The sequence below is a fragment of the Venturia canescens genome, chromosome 10 (genome assembly GCF_019457755.1).
Source record: "Venturia canescens isolate UGA chromosome 10, ASM1945775v1, whole genome shotgun sequence".
In the NCBI taxonomy this organism is placed as follows: domain Eukaryota; kingdom Metazoa; phylum Arthropoda; class Insecta; order Hymenoptera; family Ichneumonidae; genus Venturia; species Venturia canescens.
In genome coordinates, this window is record NC_057430.1 from 17482706 (window position 1) to 17501078 (window position 18373).

Genomic DNA, 18373 nt, shown 5'->3' on the forward strand with positions numbered 1-18373 from the left:
CCGCGCGCCGCGGCGGAGAAACGAATAGCGTATAATGCTTTACTCGAGAATCTACCAAGTTATTATCATCGCACCTCTGACTATCACATAAGCCATTACTTCAAATGTGATGGAATGCCTTATAAAACCATCGAGCGTTGATGATTGTTATGGCAATTATCTTCCATAAAAACAGTAATTTCGCTCATGTTTCTACCACGCGCACAAACAACAAAAATCAAACAGTTTTCTACCCCAAGTTTTTTTCGGTATTTAGCCAAATCCCCAGCACGAATATTGCGACGCTCGTCGTAAATTTTCTAAACCATACGAGTTTTGATTCCGTCAAAAAATGATTTGTCACTTAAACCACGCGATTTTTCCACAACTCACCAAAACGTAAACGCATTTTAAGCAAAAGATTGAGGAAAAAGCATCGCGAATGATGCGCGCTTTGCGAGAAGGGAGTGGAATAACCAAAAAAGGAAAGCAGCCGCAAAAGGGCAACTCGAATGGGGGAAGATAAGCGCAAATGGACACGACGAAAGTTGTGAGCAGGCTGGACGCACACACGGCCCGTCCATTCGGTGATGAAGCTGTGCGGTGGTTATGGTTTGTGGAGTCTTTGAGCAGGATCCTTGTAGTATTAGGGTTATAACAGGAGGGGCGATGGAGGAGGGTGTAGAGAAAGAGCGAGAGAAGCGCTGGGTGTTCGGAGTCTAGGAGGGTTGGCCGCCCGAGTACGTATATACATCTACTTGTGCAGGTCTCTGTGTGGTTATGGCACGTGACGACGCGCACCATCACAGTCTCAGAAGGCGTCAGATGAGCAACTGTTGCATCCTTTGCTTTCGGAGAGGAGGATGAGGAGAGGGAGAGCATCAGCCCTGGGATCGAGCTCATCATCGTTCGGCAGTATCTCGATGGATGTTCGGCTCCTTGAGCATGTGTAGAGCAACGAGCTTTTTCCTTTCGTCGTCCTCTTCTCTATTTTTCGCTCTTTCCCATTTTTTCTCTACCGGCCAGATCTCACAGTCTCTTTTCCGACATTTTTCTCCCCGTTTCTCCGTCTTCCCCGCAGTCCTCGCGAATCTTTTCAGTCCCGTGGCTGAGCTTTCGAAAGCCGTTTCGCCTCCTCAACGCCAAGCGCGCAGTACGGCTCACCCCTCTCTCTCTCTCTCTCTCTCTGTGGTCGGACCCCGCGCAGCCAGCGTCCCGCTGCTATCCCGCCTCCGCTTTTGTGCATCCTTCGCGTCCGCGTTGAAAAGGGTGCAGAGAGAGAGAGCGAAGCAGCGAAGAGTGACGGGGTATTTGAGCAGGGGTTAGCGCTCGCGGTGTAGCGGACGCTGCTGAAAAGATGCTGGGCAAACGGGCGCGCGCGCGAACCGAGGTTAGAAAACACCGGCAAACTTGTACGTGGATTTTTCAAAGTGTGCGCGCCCGCGTACCTGTGACCGTTGGAATATCCCCGTGCGGCCGCGAGTGTATATACGCGCCTCGGATATTAGAGGGATGATGTGCGCGGGCCGAGCGACGCAAAGCCCGAAGAATCGCGAGAAAAGGCGAACGCGGCGCGCTCTCTCCTGGTGGTCGTCGGGACGTCCGCGATGCGTCGGAGCGACCTGCCAGAACGCGGGAGAGACAAAGAGAGGGACCGAAAGAGAGGCGAGCGCCGTGGCGATCGCCGTCAATGAAGTCAGTCTGCGTCCGCCAGTCGTCGCGACGCCGGTACCGAGCGGGGAGCTTCTTTTCATTCAATACTTCGTACAACTCGCAGCCTTGTTTCTTTCCCAAATATTGTGCTGTTCCATCAAGTTATTGCTTATTTCGTTCCCGATTCGTTGCGCGCAGTGTTCCTCATTTTCCGGGCAAATTGTTTACCCCCTTTTCCACTCTTTGTAACATTGAAATTCAATATTTACTTCGACAAACGTCCACAAACTCGGCAGGGAGTCTGAATCAACAACGAAGCTTTCCCGCACCTCTACGCACCCGCGGTGAGTAACGCTCATGTTTGACATTCGTTGTTGTTGATTTCTCGCGTCGTCGCATTTTCATTCATCACTCGCGAAGGAAGAGAGAAAAAGCTACTTTTTCGACGAACCCGTCACTCCGGTTGCGCACCGCCAAATTTCGTTAGCCAAGGCAACCCAGCGAGCATAGATCGCGGAGCATGCAACAGGACAATCGACTGTGCGCGTCAACTGTCCTCCCGGAAAGCTCGATAGCTGCCCCCGACCTCTCAATCGCTATCGATCCTCCTGCCGCGATACCTCAAACTTTCACTTTCCCTCGCGCTTCCCTCATCGATTTGTAATGTCATCCGACAATAAAGCTTCCTTTTTGCTACGTTTCAATAATCCTCTTCCGTCGATTGTGGGACTGGATTCGACGCTTCGTCGAACCGAAGTTTATTCTTGCTGTTCGTTATATGCTGCTCGTATAGTAACAGCGGAATTTAATTTCGGCGATAGCGAATCTTCCAGTTGAAATTCAATGACGGCCAGCGCGCCTTTCATTTTCATTGAAATTTTCCATCGAAGGAGGTGCTCGAGCCGATGATTTTTCGGCGTTCTTCAGATATTTCGATAAGCAACGATTAAAAAAGGGTCAACTGCGTTCAATCGAAAGCCCGAATGCCTGGGAATATGCTGAAAATAAAACTTTCCTCGAGTCGATGCTCCGTTTCTGGGTGAAACTGTTGGAAAAAGGACTAAAAAAATGTTCGTTATGAAAAATGTTGTTTCCAAGTGCTGGTTAAAACTGTGTTGATAATAGCGAGGAACAACGCTCATTCGTGTTCACGGCAGTGAGGCATTTTGGGCAAGTTCATAAATGTAAATTAGGTTGACGCGGGTCGGGATACAAAGTTTGTTTCGTTCTTCGCGAGAGACGAGCGTTTCAGCATTGAAAATGAAAGAGTTCGAATGTGTCTATGGGACGTTGGGAATGGTGAAACGTTCTTTAAATAATGAGATTCGAAGAACCATAACGCGCAAAGTGAGGTTCGCATCCGCGTTGGAATAAAAAAAACTCGTAAATTCGATCATTTATAATTAGATAAGCGAGTACAAACGTTGTCGCGCGCGCCCGCAATTGAGCAATTTTCTTAACTGCGAACACGAAAAATATGCTTCAATACAAAACTTTGTTCGTTAAATAAAGAAATTCGGGTTTATCACGCAGGGAAATAGTGAAGAATGCTATCGGCGCATACGAGTGCGAGATCGAGGTCGAAAGTTCGTTCAATTCTTAAGATTGTTAATCAACGATTCGCGGTTGGCAAAGGGTCCTACTTTTGGGAGTAGATATTCCAGCTGGTAACATCGTGTAGCACATTTGTCTCGTTAATTTTGCACGAGTCAGGAAACGCAGCTATTCTGGCAGGTTCGCCAGAGGGAAGGGTTGATGAGAATTTTGCAGTTACCGGGGGACGAAACAGCTCCACGATTTCGACTGACTGTCCTCTCGTCGAAAGTTCTCTTCTTGTCGAGAGAACTCGAAGCGTCGATCCCCACCGTTGTTGAAAACTTTGTCCCCCTCCCCTTCCCCGCCCCCGTGACCTCAAACCCGCCAAGCTTTTGCCTTTCCTGCAAGCTGCTCGCACTGCGAGTGCCTTCCTTCTCCAGCGTTTTCCTTCCCTCCCTGCTGCTGCTGGCTCTCGCGCCAGAGTCGATCTCGTTTGGAAACGTTGTTATCAAACCTCAGACGCCTTCGAGACCGCGACTATTCAACGACTTTTCCATCCTTTCGCCTCTCTCTCTCTCGTGTCCCCCCTGGACTTCCCTTTGTGCGCGTTCAAAACGCACGTCTCGATGCCCCTTCGTTTATATGCTGTTTTTGCGCTCTCGAGCAATCGACCTTAACAACGATGCCAACGATTATTATCAACGACGTCGAACTGGAGAACATTCAACAAACGGGACTTTTGAAATATCGATAAAATCGCTACGGCTGTCGGAAGGGACCGATCATTTTCTCCGAGTTTTTCTCCGGCGATGCGTTCACCGGTGAATAAAAACGCTGGAATAAAACGCCTTCGTTCGTAACGTCCGCGAGGTAAAAAACCCCACGAATCGGGGTGAAAACTCCGTAATTAGCCGACGAGTTGTCGACCTGGATCATCGATCTTTAGAGACCAAAATTGTGCGTGAAAAAAGAAGAATGAGGCCGTTGGTTTCTCGGTGGAAAAAAGATTTCGAGGATAAATGTGTGTCATTGGCGTCTCGACAGGCTGAGAACAAGACGAGAATAAAAGAGTAAATAAAAAAGGGGGCGGAGAGAGCGCGCCCGAGAAGCCGGATAAAAAAGGAGTAAGAAAAGTGAGAGATGACTAGAGACGTAAGTAGTTACAGCGACTCCGGAGTGGCTGCGATGGTATCCGGAAGCCTCCTCCGTCTTCCAGGTGGTTGGGCCAACTTTGTTTCTCCTTTGCGGCCGCGGTGCGACATCTTTCGTCTGGCTTTCGTCGTGACTCCTTATCCCTCGCCAGACGCTTTCACGCCTTTTTCATTCTCTCTCTCTCTCTCTCTCTCCCTTTTTATTCCATTTTATTTTTCCCTTTTTTGCTTCTCCATTCTATTCTTCACTCGTATTCAATTCGCTAAAAACTTGGAGAGGCTTCCTCGTTCTCTTCGAGATGTGCGGGAGACACGCGAGGAAATCTTCGAAGTCGTCGTGCTTTCGTCGCCGCGGCGTTGCTGCTTCGCACTCGCGCATCGCGGCCTCTTGACGTCCGGAATCGTTCGTCTTGGATTCTTCGGACGCTTACCCTCGCAGTCGTGGAGCAATCGAACGTCGCCGTTGTGCTTGCAATTTTTTGTCGACTCGAACGGCCTCGGACCCTCGGCCCGAGAGCCTTGGGAATCGATCGCTTCGTTCGCGATCTTAAGGACGTTCGCGTGGATGCATTTAAAAGCGGATTCCTCTTCGATCGGCGGCGAGTCACTTGGGGAATAAAAACTTTCGACGAGTTAAAAGTCGTTTCTAGTAATAATTACGACGAAAAATTTTCAATTATTCGGTGCAAATATTGCCGGAAGCCGACAAGATTCATCTTTTCTTCCGTTCGTCAAATTCCACAAAGCCTAATTTCTGCTATTGAGCTAAATCATACACCAAAGTTCAACAGGGAGGAATCGCTTGAGAAACAAAAATTCACGATTTTCGGGCTCGTTGAACACGCACTTCAACTTTGAAAATTCTCAATCCACAATTACTTCAATTACATCAACTTATTGGAAAACGATTGAAGAATCAATGAAAAATGCAGAATTTTTATATCGAAGCAATAGAAACATTTTAAAACGCAAGAATTTCACTAACGAACGTGCAAATTTAATGGAGGGGGAAAAAAAAATTCGAATCCAAAGAATTTTCTTCCTTCCGGCGTAGATTCGAATTTCCCACATGCTAAAAGCCCAAAATCTCGAGATAAAAACCAAAAAAACAATATCCCGAGTCGCTTGTTTTCAGAAACAAGAAATGTTCGCATAAGTGCATTAAAGTTACAGAATTACCGTCACTTGAATAAATTTATTGAAAAACGATTGAAGGCGATAAATGAAAATTGCAGAATAGAGACCCAGCAAACAGCTTTACTAGCGAATGCAAATTTAAATGGGGCAAAAAGACCAAAATTTGATGTTCAATCCAAAGAATATCGTTCCTCCCCCAGCAGATTCAAATTTCCCTCAGTAAAAGTCCAAAGCCACGACATAAAAAAAGTCGCCAGTTTTCACTTTGAATTCTCCCCGTGCCGAGAAGCGCTCTTCGTGTCGTGTCCAGCAGAGATAAATAACGTCTAAATACTGAAAATTTGAGAGTTTGAGCTCGTTTAACGTAACGGAGAAGATAATGAAGCGCGCACGAAGAGCGGAAGTTGGTTCGTTTGGCATATGCGAAGCGGCACATAGACTCGGGGCTGCATGTAAAAATATTCGTACACTGCGTATGCGTGTGCGTACATTGGAGAAGAGCGATATGCAGATATGCGCCGAAATAGGGCGTATAATAGTAGTTGTATGAGTGAAAGGGAGCGGTGTTGGGGGATCGTCGATCTTCGTCACTGAGTGATTGGGGAAACAATCGGGAAAACATCCATATATTTCGTCGGGGTTACACTTTCAGTGGCTCGTAGCCTCCGCCATCGCTCTCCGTTCCTCGCTGGCCCCTCGCCGCCCCCGGCCCCGCAGCATGCTTCTCTGATGCAGCAAGATTAACGCCAACGCCTGCGTTCCCGCGTTCGCGTTCCCATTCGCGCGTATGCCTTTCCACCTGGTGGTAATTAATCAAACTATACGTCGTCGGGTTGCAGCGCGCCAGGCCTCATTCGGATTTCGTATGCGTACGTCATTTGCATTGCGCGACAAAGATTGCCCCTCTTGCAAGTTCGCATCTAGTATGCCGTCAACATTCTCTCCATTTTTTCGCCCCCCCCCTCTCTCGTCTTTGTTTTACATATTTTCGTATTTTTCCCATTTTGTTATATATACTTTCTAATGCTATACATTTGCTTCGACGACGCTCAAGTTTGCAGCTTTGGTGTCCAACGAACGAACGAAAGAATCAATTGTCATTGACCAATTTTTTATTTCATGGAGCATCGATGCAGCTTGAAAAACTACGAATTGTGCTAATTCGGGCGCGAGGAAACGAAATTGGAGATTACTGGAATTATTAAAGGGTTCTTTTTAAAATCATTTCGTTGGACTCGAACGTTCAAACTTCTGCGTCATTTGCTTCGTCGAGTGTTGCCGCACGCATGAATTCATCGAATCGATCATTTTTCCTGCACCCTACCCCCATTTATTCCAGCTTTGCGTTCACTCGCGGACCAAGTTTTTTCAACAAAACTGTATTCTGTATGTGGTCGAATGGAAGGTCGCGGGCTCCTTCGCCGGGGGGCTGGGGAAAGTGAGGAAGTGCGCCAAGTGCATGAATTTTCTACAAGACCGATGATCGTTTGCTAAAACATTTGAAAAGATCGTCTCGTTATTTCCCGGAGTTGCGCGAGGGCAGTAAAAAAGTGAGAATTGGTCCGGTCGCTCGTGGCTTTTCCGGGAGGAAAATTCACTCGCAACGATGCTTGCTGCCTTCCAAATTTTCATTCGCTTTTCCCCCGAATGCATAAATACTCGATATTAAGCAGCGCTTTATGAATATTCAGGGGGGTCCCCCAGGAATTTGGGCCAGTAATGTCGGTACATTTTCCCGGGCTTTTTACGCGTCTGCACAGTGTTTGATTTCCACGCATAAGTTTGCACGAGTGCGCGCAGGCATGCGTCGAGCCCTCGTTATCTTTCCCTATCGATGAACGTTATCGTGCTTTTTCGTTAGCTAATAGTTGCCACGCGGAACTTTGTACCTCGTGACGCCGGATTTTCACGCTTTTCGATCGAACCGACGATATCCCTCCATTTGCAATTCCCTCGCGGTGTGAGAGAGAGAGAGAGAGAGGCAGAGTGGCATGAAAATACATAATTACCGGCACCACAGGGGTGTTGTATCCGACTGTACTTTTAATTCACCCTGCGCCGCGAGCGCCGCCGCTCATAAACCACATGCAACACCAACTCCCTACAATATTTATTATTTCTCTGACAATCCTTTCGCCTTGATGCATATATACGCATACAGATCTTTTTGTATGTATGTACTTTTGAATTTATATGGATATTCCTGAGGGTCAAACAGACCGGGAAGGCTCTATGAAATTCAAATATCCGTAGCGGCAAGTGCTGCATCACGAATATCGTTTAACAACACGAAATGTACACGTGCCAGGCTCCACTTCACTCTTAACTATTCGGCGCTTTCGTGCCGGTACAATACTGCAAATAATAAGCTTTTCCATCTTGCCGTTCCTTCTCTTTCTCTGGCTTCGTCTTTTTTTCTCTTTCTTTTTGTGTCTCTGTTTTTTTTTTTATTATTTTATTTTTTACCATTTTTATTTCTCTCTTTTCTCTTCTGCTCATTTCCCCATCGCCCCCACTCATAACGAGGCGTTCCAATTTAAATACCGCGTCTCGCTATTAACGATGTAATGGAAGAGCCATCGGGGGGGGGGGGGGGGGGGGGAAATAATTCAACGAAATTCATTGGAACGCGCAGAGTCATCGTTTTGCCGCCCGATTCCCCAGCATAAAATTGCTCGTTCTATTTAATCTTCTCCACGATCCTATCTGCGTGCATTCGATTCGTATGCGGAAGGGGCGGGGGAGGGGGGGGGGGGGGTGCTTTTTTGTTTACGGCTTTTGGGATTGCGCAACATTTCGTTCACGGATCATCTTTTTGTGCTGGAGCACTAAGCGAAAAAATCAGATTTTCCAGTGTTTTTTTCTTTTTTTTTTTTTTCATTTTTGAATTTTTATTTTTGTTCTCGCCTCGCAGCAAGAAAATCTGCGCACGAGGTGTCATTGAAAATTAGTAGCTCGAATCGTGGAGGTTGAAAATTTGAAAATGTTTCTCTCAAACGGCGAACGGAAAATTGTGATGATCCGCGTTTCTCGCGATCTCGGAAACACGCACGTCGGATTATATGACTAAAATCAATAATTGAAAAGGTACGCCTGCATAAACGCTCGTGTAGCTGCTTTTCGTGTAAACAATAATATAACTGTGCTAAAAGTGGCGTGTAAAACCCGGGGCCACTTGGCCCCATAATTTATACAGCGAAAATCTTCGCAATGGAGCATATGCAGCCTTGAAGAATTTCGATCGGGTTATTATAGCATGTGTGTGCTGGATATGAACGTGTCGTCTTTCAAATTTTCATATGTCCGAGAATATTATACATCGAAATGTAAAATGGACGTTGAGACATTTCTTAATCGTATATATATAATTAAAAGCACTGGGAGAACACGGGATTAATGACATTAATGCGGTGGCGTGGGCTGAAATTAATTAAAATTTTCCACTTAAGAAACGAAGTTGCTCACTCCTTACGCGGTGGTTGAGGGAAAAAACCGTTGCACGATGTTCGATAGATTGATTTTGTAGTGGCTCAAAATATACGTTCAAATCTTTGGTATTGGAGGCAAAAAAAAGCAAAAAGTACGAAAAATATTTGTTTTTTTTTCAAACGCTTTTTTCTTCAAACACGATTTTTCAAAACGGCACTCGGCCGCATTTTTACACACAATACGATAAATCATCCCTAGAAACAAAAAAGTTTTCCACCCACTTGCCGAACGAACGCTGCTCCATGCGGAGAAATCGCATCAATTACTCATCGACGCGTGTCTAATTTAGCCGGGATTTTATAGTGGCCACGGTGAATAAAAACTCGAAACAGGAAAGCGAGGCAGCAAAAACCAAACAGCGCCCACGAATGGCGAGATAAAAAATATGTGCATCAATAGCGAAATACATTTTTTTTCGTATCTACCCCGAGAATGAAAAAAAAACAAAAAAAAAAATAGCTCGAGCCAGGTTCGAAAAAACCGAGCTCGGAATGCTCGGCATGAAATTTTATTTGTCGAATTTGATTTCTCCACATTCCATCCGTCGCTCTACGGTCTTTCGATTTTTGACTTTTTTTTACACTACGAAATATCATTTTACGCGACTGGCAAGAGTCAACAGTTTCTGAAAATAAAACGAAGTCACGTGAAACCTCAAAATTATTTTTTTATTACAAAAAAGTGGGAGAGGAGCAGACAGCGTTTTATTATTTATAGAAAAAGCACTTTTTATCGCTGCCAATAAAAAGTATCGATACAAACAACAGCAAAAACGGTTGAAAATCGTTGCTACAGACCGATCCCGACTTCTCACACATTTTTCCTGTAAAACAAAATCGCGGATATCGAAAAATATCGAAAAAACAGTTTTTCTGTAACTTCCGTAACTTATAATCTCGTCGTTTTTTCTTCAATAATTACGGAAAAAATAGAGAAAATTGTTTGACACTCGCGGTTCTGCTATTTGATCGAATGAAACAAATTTTCTGTCCGTTTCGCAACACGACTCGACAAAATGTAACAATAAAAATAATTACCGCAACTCGACGGTTTTTCAAGCGAGCAAAGTATTCCCTCAGCTTATTCTCCAAATTTAAGGATTTGGCGGTGTCCTCTCCGCCCGTAAACTCATTGATAAAAAAGTTGTTCCGCGCGAGTCTGTATAGATGCCGAGGAGCTGATTTCTTGATCGTTTTCGTTTTGCCCCTGACGTTTGTCGGCACGTTTTTTTTACCAACGATCCAGACAAAGATACACGTTTTTTCGTTCAGCCTTTCATACGCGAAGGTAGATTTGTGCACGGCGCACATGGACAGTCGCGGAGGCAAGTGTGGTGGAGCGAAGGAAAAGCCAAGTCCCTGCGTCTGCAGAAGTCGGTATGGTGGGTTCTCCGCGCTATTTTAGTGTTTCGTCCATTGTTCGGTAAATGGTATTTCTGAACGTTATAGAATAGCGTCTGCGGTGGTACCGTTGGGAACAACACAAACACGATCGCAGACTTGTTCCGCTCTTCACAGCGATTACGCGCGTGAGCCAACCGTTTTCAGCGTTCGTTCTCATCCCCCGCGCCCGCGCGGAGTACTCGCTATAAGTAGTCCGTATGAAATTAAGTTCGCCCGGGAAAACTTGGTTCGGGGCGCGGGCGGCTGGGGGTGGTAAGTGAAGAGGGTAAGGAGCGGGCAAAAGCGTGGAAAACGCGTCAAGCATCCATTCTGCAATTATAGAAATCGGGCCTCGAGCGCAGATGCCTCGGTTCCGTTTCTACTGGAAGCTTTCACCGCCCCCCCCACCCCGCGCGCTATTTTCTTTTTCCTTTCTCCGGCGATATGCCACAGGAATAACGCACGAACCATTCCGAACCCTTCTTTTCCCTTCTATCTTCCTCATTGTTCTTTTTTCTTCACTTCTCGTCCTCTCTGCCTTCCTTTCCCTCTCAACTTTTGTCTTTCTCACGTGTTTTCCAAGATACCCTCTCTCGCGGCCGTACTCGCAACGATCGATGCAACCGAGAATGCACTTTTTCCACTTACGCGCCATTGAAATATTCGCGAAATCCTCCTCTCTATATTGCTTTGTCATACGTTTTAGCTTTTAGCTTCTCTCCCTTCGCCTACGCACATTCCTCGCAGCAGAAAGCACACGAGCTTTTCTTTTCAGCACACGATCTATTTTTATTCCTAGTTTTCCTTCGAAAATTTTCGTCGAGTTCTTATTACATTTTTTAGCTATTCGAAAATATTATAAATTATTTGGGTGGTTACGGAAATTAAAATGTTACCTTTCGGCATTGACGGACTAAAGAAAAATTATTTCCATGCACAGCCTCCTCGCGACCTCCAGGTTTTTCCGGCTCCTTTTTCACAGGAGCTTTGCACGTTATTTATAATTTAGATGCTGAAAGAGAATATAAGAATCCTCAACTCGTGATAGTCTGACGGGGAGCAATCGCCTTTGGACGTTTCGGTAAAGAAACCGATAATGGTGGCCGATACCGAGCAACAAATGAGGCCAATTTATTCCCGTTTCTTATATTCTTCGAAGAAAATTTATATTCGCGTCCCGTTCGGAGAAACTTCATTGCCTTTCCCTTCCTCATTCTTCATTTCTTCTTTGCTTATCTTCTTTGCAAAGTAAATTAATGCAGAAATAAAACAAACGTCTTTGAGAGCCGGATTTTCCATCCCTGCAAATTGGATGTGAATGCTCCGATTATTGCGGGCTTCAGACGAGACTCTGCTCTCGTGTATTCACTCGATTTCACGATCTTTATTTCTTATTTATATTTGTCGGATTATTCCCGATCTCGTATTCAATATTGACAGAAGTACGATCGACTTATTTGACTCGTTTGGAATTACAAATTGAGTTTGACCCTCACTCACATTTAGTGCAAAATTTATTTCATTCGTTGAGAAATATTTGCGTCCTCCAATATCGTTCGTTATTGGGTTGTTTATTTTTTATTCGAGATCTCGAAATTTTCAATTTGGACGAGCTGACAGTTATTACAAAATATTGAAAAACTTATCAAAGTTTCTACCGCAAAATTCAATATTTTATCCTTGAATTTATAATCGAGTTGGAGTATGCAATTGAACTGTGTGAATTTATTTATGAATTGTGTTATTTACAAATTCATTTTCAAGAATCGCTCGGTCAAATGAAAAATTTATAATACGAAAAACAAAATGTTCGGTCAGTATGAAATTTGAATAATTATTTCGGGAAATTGCGATCGTCCCTCCACAATTTCGATGTTTGTTTATCGAGAAAATTGACGTTAATGTATAGAAAGTTCAACGAAATTATGAGAGCGCGGAGCGATCATTGATTTTGGTTCTCATTGAGCCAATTACATTTTAATGATGCATTAAGCACGGAAAACATTCGCGTCACATCTGCAATGACGCAGCACTTATGCGTGCGAATATAATGATTTATATAAATATATGAAAAGATTCCTCACGAGTTTTGACATCCAAAGAAATTTGGCTCGCTGAATCCGAATCGTGTGTTTCACCATTTCGAAACTCAACGTGACGTTTCCGCCTCAGAATAAACCAAAATGCCAATAATGCCGTGGATTTTATGGAATCCGGTATTTCCACGCTTCGGAGCATCTCCATTGGAATCTGAAATAAAAATTTGCTCGCAAAAAAATGCCTAAAGTGCGACGCGAAAGACTTAAGGTTCGTAGAAACCCTGACGTGAGCCAATTAAATACGTGAACACTCGTGCAGTCCCGAAGTGTCTTTTCGAACGATATTTAAATCGATAATAAGCCAAAGTGTTTGAAAATTCATAAGAATAAAAGTCGCTCTTCTTCAGTGTTGAGAGTCACGTCGCCAAAGTGGGCCACATACACGGACGCTTCGATCGCAGCGCAAGATTCAAAAAAAAAAAAAAAACTCCACGAATCATATTTCCCTCGAATAATTTTCAGCTGCGCCGGGAATTCTCGTTTCCATTTGAAATGAGAAGTTAGAAAAAGTTGTTGTGTCTCTCCGTGAAAAAGTGAAGTCCGAAAAGCACTTGAAAAATCTCAATTTACGAAAATTCGCTGTCCCGAGTCGAGGTGACCGGCCAGACCCCAAAACTTATGAGACTCCCTCGCCCACTGTGTATATGTGCCGACGTAAAAATGAGTGCACTCAATCGCACAGGAATTCGTCTCACGCGTACAATGTGATCGCGAACTCGAGAGTGGAGTATAAGAAATAAATGAAAGGGGAAACGCGAAGAGACGCGGCGTTGAGGAAAAAGGCAGCAGGCGGGAAGAGAAAGAACGTGGTGGAAGCAAAGGATAAGGCATGTGAGAAAAGCATAAAGAGATACGCATAAGAGGATTCGGGGAAGCGTGACTATAGAAGGATTAGGACATGTCACGAGGCTGCTGAGTGAGTGGAGTGTCTTCCATACGCGCGCAAGCTAAGCAGTCTGGTGCTCCGGTGCTTTCTACCCCTTAAGGCTCACCGGGGCACAGAAGTTCGGAGGCTGCTCCATTGCTGCGAATAAGGAAGACAGAAACGAGAGAGAGAGAGAGAGGGAGATGAAGGAGACTGAGGTGAAATGCTAGAGATGCAACGCCGCAGGATACATTTTTCAACGTAGCTACGAAGCTTTGCCCTGCTCCGCTGGCCGGGCGCGTTTCACTGCTCTGTTTCATCCGCATTTTCACGAATACCGAGCACACTATAGAACTCTCCGACTGTATCCTATTTTCCCTGCAGCTTCTCATTCGCTATTTTCACCTTTCCACTTTCCTCGCATACTTCCATTTATCGCGGCTTCGCGCTTCCTCTGGCTCGCTCTCTCGAAAAAACCTCTGGCTAATCATCGCTACCTTAATCCGTAGAGCCTGTTCAGACCAAATTATTAATATTCTTCAATTCTGAATATCAACAGTACTATTTAACCGTTTCACGGAGTGAATAATCCCGAAATAAAAACGAGAATATATCGCGCTCGATTCCACGCGGAGTTATTTATCACCGGGGACGCGAAATATAATTATCGTTGAATGTCAAGAGCCTTTCCGGTTCGTAGACTCCGCAGAGCACAACGCTCAAACTTGCCAACCGGCTTATCGTTACCGCGGTGATTAATTAACACATCCTATTATTCGGCTTTTTCAGCCAAACAGCTTGCACTTTTTTTTCAAACTCCCTTGTCCTTTCTCGATCTCTCGACCGAGTGGTAAGACTTCTGGAGCAAAAAAATTGCACAATTTCATTGATTCGACTGCAGTTTTTCTGCTCAAAATAAATTTGCTCTCCGATGAAAATTCGACATTCTTCATTTGATAGTTTACCACTTTTTAAGTCAAGATTTTTTCAATAAATGTTTTTTCTCCTTGGGTAAAAAAATTCGAATTATAATAAAATTGAAAGAAAACTATATGAAAAGTACGTAGAATCGTGTTTTATGGGTGTCTGAATCAGATCGATTTTTTACTTCCTTATTAAAGATATAATCACTTTAAATTAATGTCAAAGTTATTTATTCAAAATTGTAAATAAATTTTTTCAACTTATCTCATGACGAATGAAATTACAAGACATTAAAGAGTTTCGATATACCTGTTAACAAATGTTAAGAAATTTATAAAACTTGGTGATAATGTTCTTCGACATAATGTGCAAAAGCTCAATTTTTTTCGAAATTTTCTTCCACATAGTTATCGAGTAATAAAGCATCAAAGCAAAGTTCTCATGACGGTGTAGAAGAAAAATCTAAAAAAAATATGTATTGCATGTCGCGAATTTGGTCCTAAAGAATATGTTCACCAAATTTTATAAAATTCTGAGCTTTTTGAATTTTTTAATGTTCTTAACATGGCTTAGCATGACAACATTGTATCGACTGTACCGAAACTCCTTAATAATTTTTTTTATATAAAAAATCGCTTTAGAGAGCGCAAAGGAAAAAAGCACAACGGGAAATTAATAAAAAGACAGAATGCTATATGACAGGAATGGCCCGAGCCAACGAAATGAGTAAACGCGAGGTTACGAGTGCTCATTTTACCAATTTCGTTCCATCCTTAACGTAATATATTTTTATTACCAGTAAGACAATCGTCTCAATTTTTTTCTCCGAAACTTCGTAAGAAGCGTTCATTCGTTAAACGCAAAGATAAACGATTTTTTACGCATGGTCCCTATAACCTTGTGTATTTTTTTTTTTTTTTTTTTTTCATATTTAAGCACGTTTATCTCAATAACCAATAAGACGAACCCTTTAAAATTTGGTATGCGCGTCAGTCGACTTCGCATTTGAACTCTGTCCGCATTTCGAGACTTTTTTTTAAGAAAAATCGTTCGTGCATGAACTACTTTAAATTTGTTGAAAAAAAAAGAAAAAAAAGAAAGTTTATCATTTTATTTCCGTTATCGGCCAGCTCAACTCGAGCCGGTGTTAACGTTTCAGACATTCTTCGATTATCCCGAAGGATCAAGTTTCGAGGACGTATTAAGTTCCATGATCGTTGGCGAAACGAGTGAAATATTAACGATAAATTTATTGTCAATAATAATATGTGAGCATCGAGGCCGAAGCGTTTTTGTGTGCGTGTGTGTGACAGTCGCAATCGATTTATTGTCTCCTGAGCGATATTCTTCGTTCGCCACAACGAAGGACTTTCTGTTGGGCCATTGTGAGAGTACTTTTTCTCATTTTATGACGATTATTTTTCGTTCGTTATCGACGATCGATGTATATAAAATGCTTCACGAGCATTAGTTCGTACGTTGCTTTTTTCCATCGACAGCTCCAACGATACGAGGAGGATGAGGACAATAATAAATATACAGCGAGTAGAAAAACTGACGTTTCGCTATGTCGATTTTTGATGATAAAACGAAATCGAAAATTGCGCAACGATTGAAAGTTATTATTCCATTACATTCGAACCCGATCCTGCGGCAACGAGTTACTGACCCATTCCCGTGAACCGAGTTAATTGTGCGAAATATTTTCGCACCGAGCCAGCATTTTTTCGTGGGAAGACAGAGGAAAATAGTCTCGTTCCACTCGGAACAAAGTCTCGGTCAAAGGGGAAGTCTCGGTTGTGTACCGCGAATGCACAAACGAAAGAAAAGAGAACGAGCAAATGGATACTCGGAGTTGGATGAAAGAAAGAAAAAAAAAATAAATAAAAGAGGAGAAAAAAAAAACAAAAAGAAAAATGGGAATGAACAGAAATCTCGAGCAAGAGCGGATGAGAAATGCAGGAATAAGCACAGGGAAGAAGGTGCGCTGTGAACTTCTGTTTAGCAAAATGTGTAATTTATGAAGGAGAGATTGATCGTTCGTGTGCGGGGTGCGTGAGCAAAGAAAGATTATGATGGAACAGAAGCTTTTCCTTGTTTTGTTTTTCGGAGCTTATGCCAGGCCATTAAACGTTGTTTCATCGTCATTTAATTCCATCAAAACTCCGTCAATTGACGATTGCACAGGGTTCAAGCAAATTTTTTATTTCGGATAAAATCGACTTTGCACGCACGAAAAAGATAAAAAACGTCGAAACGCGTAGATTCCATTGGACGCAAATTTGCAGGAACGAATTTGTCTCGTTTATTGTCGAGTTGCTTCTTCAAGTATTCGTTCGAATCTCGCATTGTTTCAGCACAGTGAAGAGTCCTATCTGCGCGAGCTGTAAAATCGAACCTATGGATAATAAGTTTGACGAGAATAAAATGGCGAGTAGAAAACGTTAATTATTCTCAGACTCGATATGGGAAATGTAAATCGAAGGAATCTTGCTGCTCCACCTTTATCTTCCTTCCGGTTGTTCCGGGGGTGCGTTTGGTTGAGCGAATAGTACGAGAGAAATGAGTGCTGCCGAGAGGACGAAAAAGGAAAGAGAAAAACAGAGGGCGGAGAGGGAGAAGAGAGTGATAAAGGGAGAGAGAGAGAGTGGAGATGCCTTCACGCTTGACTGTGCCAACCGAATTAAATCCGAGATAGAATATAAAGCGAAATTATCCCTCTCTCGAAGATCACGAGCGAGAGCTGGAAGAGCACACGAGTTAGCTATAAATGGTTGAGGTCTCTGTGGGGGAAAATTCATCCCTCTTTTCTTCCTTTCTCTCTCTCTCTCTCTCTCTCTCGAGCCCTTTTTCTCTTTCTCTTTTTCACTCCTCCATATAGAAGAGACGTACAGCTCGAAGTAAGTTGGGTTACCTTTAAGCGATACGAGGAGAGATATTCAGGCCTGGCCTGCTGGTGAATTTTAATCGACCACGAACGATTAGAGCCAGATTCATTGAAGGAAATTGGGACTCGTTCGTGGCAGTTTTCTTCGAATCTAAAATTCCTTCCCTTCTTTCCCCAATGTTTTTTCGTTTTCGTACACGAGATTTACAATTCTATTCCCAATCCCCTTCTTCCTGTATTTCTTCTTGCTCGATTCTCTTCTCGTTTTCCGCATTCATATGCACATCATATCTTTTGTTTTTCCTCCCTTTTGATGCTTTTTTTTTTTTAATTTTTTTATTTTCTCTCTCTTCGCCACGTCGTCCACTCGCTGCAGGTTTTGGAACCGCAGCGAAACCAGCAATCCTGCTGTGCTATCGCATCAGCCAACACCTCGCAGAGTTTTCACTGTACCCACTGCACTGCACCGCACCGCACCGCACCGCACACAGTCCCATAATTAAAGTCCCTCTCGACACGTACAGACCGAATGAGAGTATTTTCTATTAACATTCTTGGTTAACTCAGCATGTGGGCAAAATTAACGTTGCGGGACGATACTCGTAAATGCCTCGTACGAAACGCTTACGTCCTGGTATTCTCTGACGAAATAATACAGCAGATTCCCCCATTAAAGTTTTGCACCGGGGCAACCCTCCCCTCCTCTCACCAAAGGTACGTTCGAGCATCGAAAACAAACGCGAACGAGCTGCCTCCACGCAAAGTATCGAGTTGGGTTAATTATTGTGAGACCGATGACGAAGACGACGCTGAAGTTTGCAACGCTCGAGTCCCCAACGAATCAAGCGAAAAAAAAACATGCGTAATTCTCTAATTATTTATTTCGCGAAATGATCGGTGTAGCTTGAAAATCTACGAATTGGAAATTCGGTAGGGAACAAAATTCGAGAGTCACTGGAATCGTTGGAGAGTGTGTTTTTCCATCATTTCGTTGGGCTCCAACGCTGCAAACTCAACGCGTCATTAACGAAGGAACCTTGTGCCCGAGCACTTTGAAGAATTTCGTAATAAAATTTTATTTTCACCGATATGGTGAAATCGCTTTTAGGTAAAATCAATAAAAATACCGAACATTTATTCGAAAATATTGTTACGAATCGTCGGAAGTTTGCTCGAAGAGGAAATTCCGGTTTTTCTGCTATCTCCAAAACATTATATATAATTCATTATATAATTTCTTACGTATGTAAGCAGCGAATAGAGTCTCAGGA

General features: G+C 43.5%; 1 protein-coding gene across 4 annotated transcripts in view; it reads left to right on the plus strand.

The window, feature by feature from the left end:
- Positions 1-18373, plus strand: part of LOC122417073 (uncharacterized RNA-binding protein C3H8.09c) — a 146242-nt gene that overhangs the window by 10290 nt on the left and 117579 nt on the right. For 2 of the 4 annotated variants that reach the window (XM_043430319.1, XM_043430320.1), the window contains exon 1: positions 1669-1976. The exons of the other annotated variants lie outside the window; for them this stretch is intronic. The gene's annotated coding sequence lies outside the window, so the exon portion shown is untranslated. Of the gene's footprint in view, positions 1-1668; positions 1977-18373 lie in introns of those variants that run through there. 4 annotated transcript variants of the gene reach the window in all.